Genomic DNA, 9905 nt, shown 5'->3' on the forward strand with positions numbered 1-9905 from the left:
TACTTCACTTTTAATCTGCTTATATATCACTTTGTCCGATTTTCATTCTGTCCCTATTTTTCTCTCTCTGTCTATGTAGACACATGGATGTCTCTCCCTCAGAAGTCTAGAACTTTCCTCTTCCCACTGCCTTTTGGGAGTTCACAGTTATTACCAAAGTTAGTGGACTTGTTGCTATGCCACACACTCCTCCTTCCTGTTACTCCCGGCAACCACCAACCACTCCCAACTGTCACTTCTCCCTCAAGAATTTTTTTTTTTTTTTTTTAAATCTTTATAAACACTTTTAACAATTAACAAATTAAATTAACAAATTAAAAACATATAGATACACCCCAGAGTACTCAGATTTTGGGGCACCACACACAATTATTGGGGACACCCCAAAAGCACTGAGGAGTGCTAACAATTAGTTGGTAGATACTGCTGACAGATATGACTTTTGACAGCCAGAAATATTTATGCACAATTATGGGGGACATCCCAAAAGCACTGAGGAGTGCTAACAATTAGTTGGTAGATACTGCTGACAGATATGACTTTTGACAGCCAGAAATATTTATGCACAATTATGGGGGACACCCCAAAAGCACTGGGGAGTGCCAAATATTAACAAAAAATAATAAACCTCTCTCCTCCTCTCTTCTCTAGCGATTTTTGTTAAAGCAATTGCAAGAAGAATATTGGATTCTCTGTCCCTGCTCTAATCAGCCTGTGACTAAACCCCGCTCTCTCCCTCTGTCAAATGGCGATGGATTGCTGTGGAGGCGTGTATTTATAATGTTGAAGTATCGCGAGAACCGAGCCCCGAGATCTGACGACATCACGATGACGTTCGGCCTCGATTTGGATTCGGAACGGGCGGGAGAGTACCGAGCTGCTCAGCTCGGTACTCGGATACCCAAAGTTCGGGTGGGTTCGGTTCTCGGGGAACCGGACCCGCCCATCTCTAGTAATTAGCAACGTACGAGTCAACCATATAGCATAATCAGGGGCGCTGAGAGGGTTGTGGGGCAAGTACAAATTACCGGGGCCTGGCCTTCCTGGGGTGCGTGGGCCCCATAGTCAGGTAATAATTTATTTTTAAAATCATTCTTTAAAACAAAAATAAATAAAATAAAAATAATTCCCCAGCGGGTGACATTTTTTTTGGGAGGGGGCTATGGGGGGAAGGGAGGATGCGAGCTCCCAGTCCCCAGACAGCGTGTGACAGTCACACACTGTCCGGGGACTGGCACCCGGCAGAGCAAGGAGGAGGAGCTCCATCTCTAAAGCAACACAGCTTAGGTAAGTATTTTGTGTCAGGGGGTCTTATGTTGTGTCTTGTTGTGTGCTTATGCTGTGTCTGGGGGGGTTAGGATGTGTTTTGGGGGGTTAGGCTGTGTCTGGGAGGGGGTAAGGCTGTGTCGGGGGGGGACTTATGCTGCATCTGGGGGGGACTTATGTTGTATCTGTGGGGACTTATGCTGTGTCTTGGGGTGGACTTATGTTGTGTCTTGGGGGGGTTATGCTGTGTCTTGGGGGGACGTATGCTGTGTCTGGGGGGGGACTTATGCTGTGTCTGGAGGGGCTAAAAATTAAGAGGTGCTCAAAAACATATATTTATGTACAATTTTTTTATTGAAGGTGGAGATTCCTGCTGTAATTGTCGGCAATGTGCACAGTGCAATGTCCGTGTGCCACATCATCTGCAATTGAATCTCCCCCATGATACTTTATGAATAAATTAGTTTGGAAATTACAATTTTATTTCATTTTCACTCATTATTGAGTTTATGTTTAAGGGTTTTTGAGCACCTCTTACTTTGTATTGTGTATTTTTCTTTGTATGGGGTTGCAAAGCCCCTAGAGGCAGCCATTTCTCTAAAACAGTTATACTTGTGTTTCATTATTCCAAACATATAGATATCTATGCTGATTTTTATCACACATATTTTGCTTGTTATATAATTATATACTGTGTGATCTGTGTTGTGTACTGTGCTCACTAATTATATCCACATTTCATGTACACTTTCCAAACAGGTCCCAGCATTCCAGGATCCAGAAAAGAATCCAGTACCAGATTGTGAAAGCTGCAATAACAGGTAGGTGAGAGCAACACCATTTTAATACATAATGGGGGGAATTCAATTGCCAATGATGTGGAGTGCGAACATCGTGCCACACACATTGCCAGCAATTACAGTAGAAATTTCTGTCAAAAGCTCTGATGCAAAGTGTCTCACGGACGTTCCAGAGACACATTACAACTAATTGAATTCCCCCCATAATGTCATGTGTAAAGAGGCTCAGCCACAGCCCATGTTGGCTACACCCCCATCACTATTTGATCACACCCTCTTTCAACAGCGCTGCCGCTGTGCGGCATCACGCATCCCTTCTCCTGCTGTGTGTGGAGGAGGGCCCAGAAAGTTGCTGTACTGGGGCCCCAAATTCCTCTTGACGTCGCTGAGCATAATACATAACTTGCAAGAGGCATACTGCAATGACCCACAGTTAGATCAGGTGGGAGTAGACAAAAAGAAGAAGAGGGACGACACTACTCGCAAGAGCTTACAATCTAATGGGATGGATCGAGGCTGAGACAAGAGAGGATGTAATAATAAAAGTAAACTGTCCACAGTTTTGTGTCTTTACATACAGTTCAACCTGTGTCTTCATTGCTGTCCATTTATTCATAAACTGCACAACGTCCTTATAAAATATATTAAAACGAAACATAATAGCAATATTGTGAAGCATACCATTGTGTTTTACTTTGCATTGCAGATAAATGAGATTCTTGTGATGCGGATGCAACTAATATGGAGGTGACCCTTTAAATTGTCTCATATGTTATGAGATACCAGTAGTGTAATCTTCAGACCTTGTTTCCTACATAGATAGTATGGACAAACAAGGTTCTTGTAATGTAATTTGTTTTTTACGGGTATTTGATTTCAATTGAATGTAATGTGAAATTAAGCCAGTAAGTCAATATGGCTGGAACATTAGGTAACTTGCTCTGTTATCTAAGGCAGTGACAAAACTTTGGTTTCTATTGCTTGTTTAATGATGATAACAGTGTGATTTGCAGGTATAAGTAACAAATGAAGTCAATTAAGGATCCAAGACTGGCACCTGTCTAAGTGTAGGGTTGCACTAAATGATTCCCCCATCTTTGTTTCCTGTGCAGCCTGCCATTTGCAGACTCCCCCTCAAATGATACATAACAATGAAATACTTGTTTCCTAATGGTCTTGAATGAAGAAAGCAGACCTTATCCAGTAGCCTAGGCATGTGATTGTTATCTATCTATAGAGAAGTCAACTGAATTCTTACCACTACCTTATTTAAACACATGATCTTTTCTTTAGTGTAGTGACATGGATTGACCAATTTGTAGTAATCCTTGATATAATCTGCCTCCATGTTAGAATTTTCTAAAACAAATATATAAAAAATGGCAGTGTTTTAAAGAAAAAGTAAAAGGTTACGGCACTTTCATACAAACAACTGAGGTGTCAGGCACGGCAAACACCAGTGTGGATGTCCAGATGTTAATAATAATAATAATAATAATAATAATAATAATACATTATCATTTTCACCCCTTAAAGACCAAATGTATTTTGTGCCTCAATGACCAGAGTCAATTTTACCTACATACAATACGATTGGTTCAATGAGAATAACTTTCACATTTTATACTTTACCAAAGCCCATTTTATCATTTTATCATTTTGAGGGACAAATAGGAGCATTTTGTTTTCATTTTTAATGTTTTGTCATTAAGGCCTATATTATTATTATCAGGTGACATTAAATCACACATATATATATATATATATATATATATATATATATATATAAATAAATATATATATCTCATCATCATCATCACCATTTATTTATATAGCGCCACTAATTCCGCAGGGATGTACAGAGAACTCATTCACATCAGTCCCTACCCCATTGGAGCTTACAGTCTAAATTCCCTAATATAGACACACACTCACACACAGTCCAGTACAGCAGAAGAGACCTACACCCGCATTCCTTAGCTCACGTATGCTTATCTTGAAAAATCAGGCCCATAGTGCTCATAGAACACAGGTGCAGGAACTGAACAAATGGATCCTTCTCGAGCAGGTAGAGGGCAGCCGCCATTTTCAATTACTATATATAGATAAATGGCTTTAGTCTAATACTAAGGAAAACATGGATGAAAGGTCAGCATATTTCTTCTCTTTCCTCCATATTTGCCTCCTCTGTCCACCAAGCCTATTTAAGGCTCATTTGGATGTGGCTCACAAACCAGCCCTTACTAGCTGTAAGCACAATGAGGTGCTCTTGTCGCTGGGATGCAGGCTTAAATGTTTTGATCAAAATATGAACTAATACCTCATGTTTTCATTTTGCTAGATACACACAGATATGCAGTGTTAAAGATAAGCGCTGACAACAACTGTCTTTTTGTTTTGTTCGCTGCATAAAAGCATGCAGACATTGTCTTGAGGTTCAGTTGTTGTTCAGACCAGAAGGGGGAAGAAATGTGATCTAGGTGACTTTGACTGTTGAATGATTGTTGGTGCCAGACGAGGTAGTTTGAGTATCTCAGAAACTGCTGATCTCCTGGGAACATTCTCTACAGTTTACATAGAATGGTCTGCAAAACAAAAAGCATTAAGTGAGCGGCAACTCTGTGTGCAAAAAAAGCCTTGTTAAGGAGAGAGGTCAATAGACAATTGCCAAGCTGACAGAAAGATGACAGTAACTCAAATAATGATGCGTTACAACAGTGGTATGCAGAAGTGCATATCTGAAAGCACAGCATGTTGAACGCTGAAGTAGATGGGCTACAGCAGCAGAAGACCACACCGAATTCCACTTCTGTCAACTAAATATAGGAAACTGAGGCTACAGTGGGCACAGGCTCATCAAAACTGGTGTTACGACAACCAGTGTGGCATACACTCATAGAACTGGTAGAAGAGGTCTTCACCTTTAGCAGCCGCCTTTCCCGTAGAGACTGGTTATGCTCACAGGTACTCAGATGCCCCCATGTCTTAAACTCAGAGTAGTATAAGTTTATACTCACACGGCTGTGCACAGGTACAGGAGGTAACACATGAAACAGAGGCAGGCCAGCGATCTGCAGACTGGACGAGGCACCGGAGGAGATGTCAGGTACCAGCAGGGTCAAGATCACAGACAATGGTTCAGAATCCGGGGACAGGCAATGAATCAGGATTACAGGCAATGGTTCAAAGTCTGGGTACAGGCAATGGGTCATACACAGGTTAAACAATCCAAAGGTTCAACACCAAACAATAGCTCAGGAGCAGGAAGCAGTACTAGAAACAGGACACTATAACCGGCAGGGAGGCTAAGCCCTCCCTGCCTTAAATACTAGTATTGGCCAATCAGGGCTTTGCCCTGTAATAGTTCTCAGGAGCAGACGAATAAATAATGCAGCCTCTAATTAATTAGCCCGCATTAATTAGCCCGCTTTGTGTCCTCAGAGCATGCGCCCGGCTGCCCTGAGTTGCCGGGGTGTGCTGGAGAATGCTCGGTGTTCGGCCATTGCCCTGGCAATGACCGGGCCCGAGAAGCAGGATGTGACGTCCCAGTCATCATGGAGACGGCCGGGACGCCGACACTATGGGGAAGTGAGTCGCGGCGGTGCCCGCGGCCGTCGCCGCTCCTGACAACTGGACAGTTGAAGATTGGGAAAAAAATCACCTGGTCTGACTTATCTAGATTTCTGCTGTGGCATGCAGATATTAGGGTTAAAATTTGCTGTAAACAATATTAATCCGTTCTACCTTCTTTCAGCGGTGCAGGCTGGTGGTGGTGGTTTAGTGGTGTGGGGAATGTTTTGTTGCTGACCATGTACAGCCATTTATGGCCAATTCTGCACATCTTCTAATAGCAACATCTAGGAGGATAATGCATCATGTCACAAAGCACATGTCATCTTAATCTGGTTTCCATAGTCAACAGATTTCAATCCTATAGAGCACCTTTAGGTTGTGGTGGAATGGTAGATTTGCAGCATGAATGGGCACCTGAAAAGTCTGCAGTAACTGTGTGATTCTATCATTTCAACATGGACCAGATTATCTATGGAATACCTTGTTGAATTCAGGTCACACAGACAGATGCAAAGTAGGAAGCGTGCAATTAAATTGTTTAAGTCTGAAGGGTCTGAGGAGTCCTTCTGTAGGTACAAGGAATGTAATAAAACATGCAAAAATGAAATCAGATTGGCTATATTAGAAAATGAAAAACAAGTTGCAAAAGAAAGTAAGACAAACCCCAAAAAGTTTTTTAAGTATATAAATGGCAAAAGGATTTAAAAAGATAATATAGGATCCCTATAAAGTGGGATGGGTGAATTGATAAATGATACTAAGGAAAAAGCAGAGGTATTAAACACTTTCTTTTCTTCAGCATTTACTAGAGAGGAACAAATGGTAGGAATAGTACATAAAAATGGAAATGAAACCGTACCATTAATTAATACTTGGTTGACAAAGGAAGAAGTCCAAAGGCGACTGAAGAATACTAAGATAAATAAAGCTCCAGGTCCAGATGGCATACACCCAAGGGTTCTTATGGAGCTAAACTGAGAAATAGATAGACTGCCATTCTTAATTTTCATAGATTCAATCTCATCAGGCTCAGTACCAAGGGATTGGCGCATAGTAGATGTGGTGCCGTTGTTTAAAAAGGGGACGAGATCACAAACAGGGAATTATAGACCTGCAAGCCTGACATCAATAGTGGGGAAACTACTGGAAGGTATTTTAAGGGATAGTATTCAGGATTACTTGGTGCGTAATAAAATTATTAGTGGAAATCAACATGGATTTGCGAGGGATAGGTCATGTCAAACTAATCTAATTAGTTTCAATGAGGAAGTCAGTGGGAACTTAGACCAGGGCAGCACAGTAGATGTGGTCTACTTAGATTTTGCAAAGGCCTTTGATACAGTGCCACACAAGAGGTTGGTTTACAAAATAAGGGAACTGGGTCTAGGAATCAACATTTGTACTTGGATCGAAAACTGGTTAGAGAATAGGGAACAGAGAGTTGTGATAAATGGAACCACTCCTATTTAATATATTTATTAATGACCTTGGTGATGGTTTAGAGAGTAAAGTTTCTATTTTTGCAGATGACACTAAACTCTGGTAATAAAATCAGAGCAAGATGGGACTTAAATAAACTGGAGGATTGGGCAGCCAAATGGAATATGAGGTTTAACATAGATAAATGCAAGGTTATGCATTTAGTGATCAAAAACAAAAACGCAATCTATAAATTAAATGGAATTAATTTAGGAGAATCTATAATGGAAAAGGATTTGGGAGTGCTCGTAGACAGTAGACTTAGCAATAGTGCTCAATGACAAGCAGCACCTGCAAGGGCAAACAAAGTATTGGCATGCATAAAAAGGGGCATAGATGCAAGGGAAGATAGTGTAATTTTTCAACTGTATAAATCGTTGGTAAGACCTCATCTTGAATATGCGGTACAGTTCTGGGCACCACACTATAAAAAAGATATTCTGGAACTAGAAAGGTTTCAGAGTAGGGCGACAAAAATTGATAAAGGGTATGGAGTCATTAAATTATGAGGAAAGGTTAGCCAGTTTAGGCATGTTTACTTTAGAAAAGAGGCGTCTAAGGGGAGATATGATTACTATGTACAAATACATTAAGGGTCAATACAGAGAACTTTCATGGGAACTTTTTACCCCAAGGACTATACACAGGACACGCAGTCACCCCCTAAGGTTAGAGGAGAGGAAATTTCACAACCAGCAAAGGAAGGGGTTCTTTACAGTAAGGGCAGTCAAGATATGGAATTCATTGCCAGGGAAGGTTGTGATGGCAGATTCAATAAATATGTTTAAGAAAGGGTTAGACAAATTGTTAGCTGAAAAGTATATCCAGGGATACGACCGTTAATTAAAATGAAGGATAGTAGTGGATATAGGTTAAAAATAGGACTGCAATATTGAGTCTGGGGGGATTTTCACAATTGAAACAGATTGGCGGTTGCTTACTCTGGATGAATTTCAAATATAAGTGCAGGATCGCAGGAGATCCTAAATAGGTTGAACTTGATGGACTGGTGTCTTTTTTCAACCTCATCAACTATGTTACTATGTTACTATATGGAATTCACTGCCAGTGAAAGTTGTGATGGCAGATTCAATAGATATGTTTAAGAAAGGGTTAGACAAATTTTTTGCGGAAAAGTGTATCCAGGAATACGATCGTTAATTAAAATGAAGGATAGTAGTGGATATAGGGTAAAAAAGGAACTGCAATATTGGGTCTGGGGGGATTTTCACAATTGAAACAGATTGGCGGTTGCTTACTCTGGATCAATTTCCAATATAAGTAAGGGATCGCAGGAGATCCAAAATAGGTTGAACTTGTGTCTTTTTTCAACCTATTGAAAGGTTTCTACCACTGTAATAGGTGTACAGGTGGGCCACATAAGCCTTACAAAACCATACACTAGCTTTACACCTCATACCATTGCGATAAAATTACATGTGATACCACAGGGGTGATCTACTTATTGCAGTGCCCCTGTGGTCTTATATACATCGGTAGAACCATCAGTAAATTGCATGTTAGGGTGTCCGAACACCACAGAAACATCCATAAAGGTTTTGAGAAACATAGTGTATCTAAGCATTTTGCGACCCATCGCTCCCATGATCTATCACTGCTAAAGTTTATGAGCATCAGTAAGGTTGTAAAACCCTGGAGAGGAGGGGACTATGTGAAGCTGATTTCAAGTGAAGAATCCAAGTGGATTTTTAAAATGAAAACCCTTACACCAGAGGGTCTCAATATCGATTTTGAATTGGGACAATTTCTTTAATCGTGTATGCAAAAATATACTGTATTCCAGCATTCACTAGGAACACTTCAAGGTGCATTTATGCTGCAACTTACCATAGCAATAATTTACATCTTTTTCTTTACATTGTCTAATCTGTATCGATTAATATGTTATCTCATTTAATATACTCTATGGATGTATTATCTGTCTATCACACCATGGACCTATGGCAGACTGAGCAAGAACTAACCAATCACGAATGACTACTAGGAATGGCGCCTATTTAAATCTCCTTTCAAGCATAGGAGATTACATATAACCCTGAGGCAGCCTAAAGGCGAAACACGTTGGTATACATAGCTCTAACCCAAACCACAACTCCTTGTCAATCTGATCGCCTCTAACCGCCGCATGCACATGCACAGTATGGAATCTGTCTCCAGGGCTACCACCTCGGCATCTTCATACACGTTGCTTACAGATGGAATGGAAAAGATTGGAGAGAACAAACACATCCCCAACACCACACTGGGGTAAGTCTCTGGTACCACCCATCCTGCTACCGTCCGGCTTCAGCGGTTCTGACTTATTTTGCCTTTTGGCATATGGACATTGTGTTAGTTCTTGCACGCTATATTATGCTGGCACGCCATTGACTGGCTATCTGCAGCGCCCACATATCAGCCCCCTGGCGTTTGGACATTTGCGCTGTAAAATAGCCCTACAGACGCTGTATTCTAAAGAGCCTGGACATCAGCCCTACTCAATTTGGGACCATCGGGTTCTGGACTCTCGAGACTTTATGCCTATGAACTGAGACTATATGACATACCGGTCCTCTATTGGATGACGGTGTCTATTAAATTAAAAACTTTGATACAAATTTGAAGAGACATTTTGAATTATTGCATCTTGACTTTATATATGTGTTACCATACAGTTCAAGCTATCGACTGTTTTTCCACGCAACATTGTCTCTCTATATATAATGCACAAGAGTTGCAATTCTGGTTTTATATACCACTTTAATACACGATTATTTGTATGTAATA

The 9905-nt window shown here is 40.8% G+C and overlaps 1 long non-coding RNA gene across 1 annotated transcript; it reads left to right on the forward strand.

Moving 5' to 3' along the window:
- The first annotated feature begins 2023 nt into the window (after positions 1-2023).
- On the forward strand, positions 2024-2651 carry LOC142140229 (uncharacterized). The gene is made up of 2 exons (XR_012688345.1): positions 2024-2087; positions 2353-2651. It is a non-coding gene; the product is annotated as an uncharacterized LOC142140229 (long non-coding RNA).
- Positions 2652-9905: the final 7254 nt, after the last annotated feature.

The sequence above is a fragment of the Mixophyes fleayi genome, chromosome 2 (assembly GCF_038048845.1).
Source record: "Mixophyes fleayi isolate aMixFle1 chromosome 2, aMixFle1.hap1, whole genome shotgun sequence".
NCBI classification, from domain to species: domain Eukaryota; kingdom Metazoa; phylum Chordata; class Amphibia; order Anura; family Limnodynastidae; genus Mixophyes; species Mixophyes fleayi.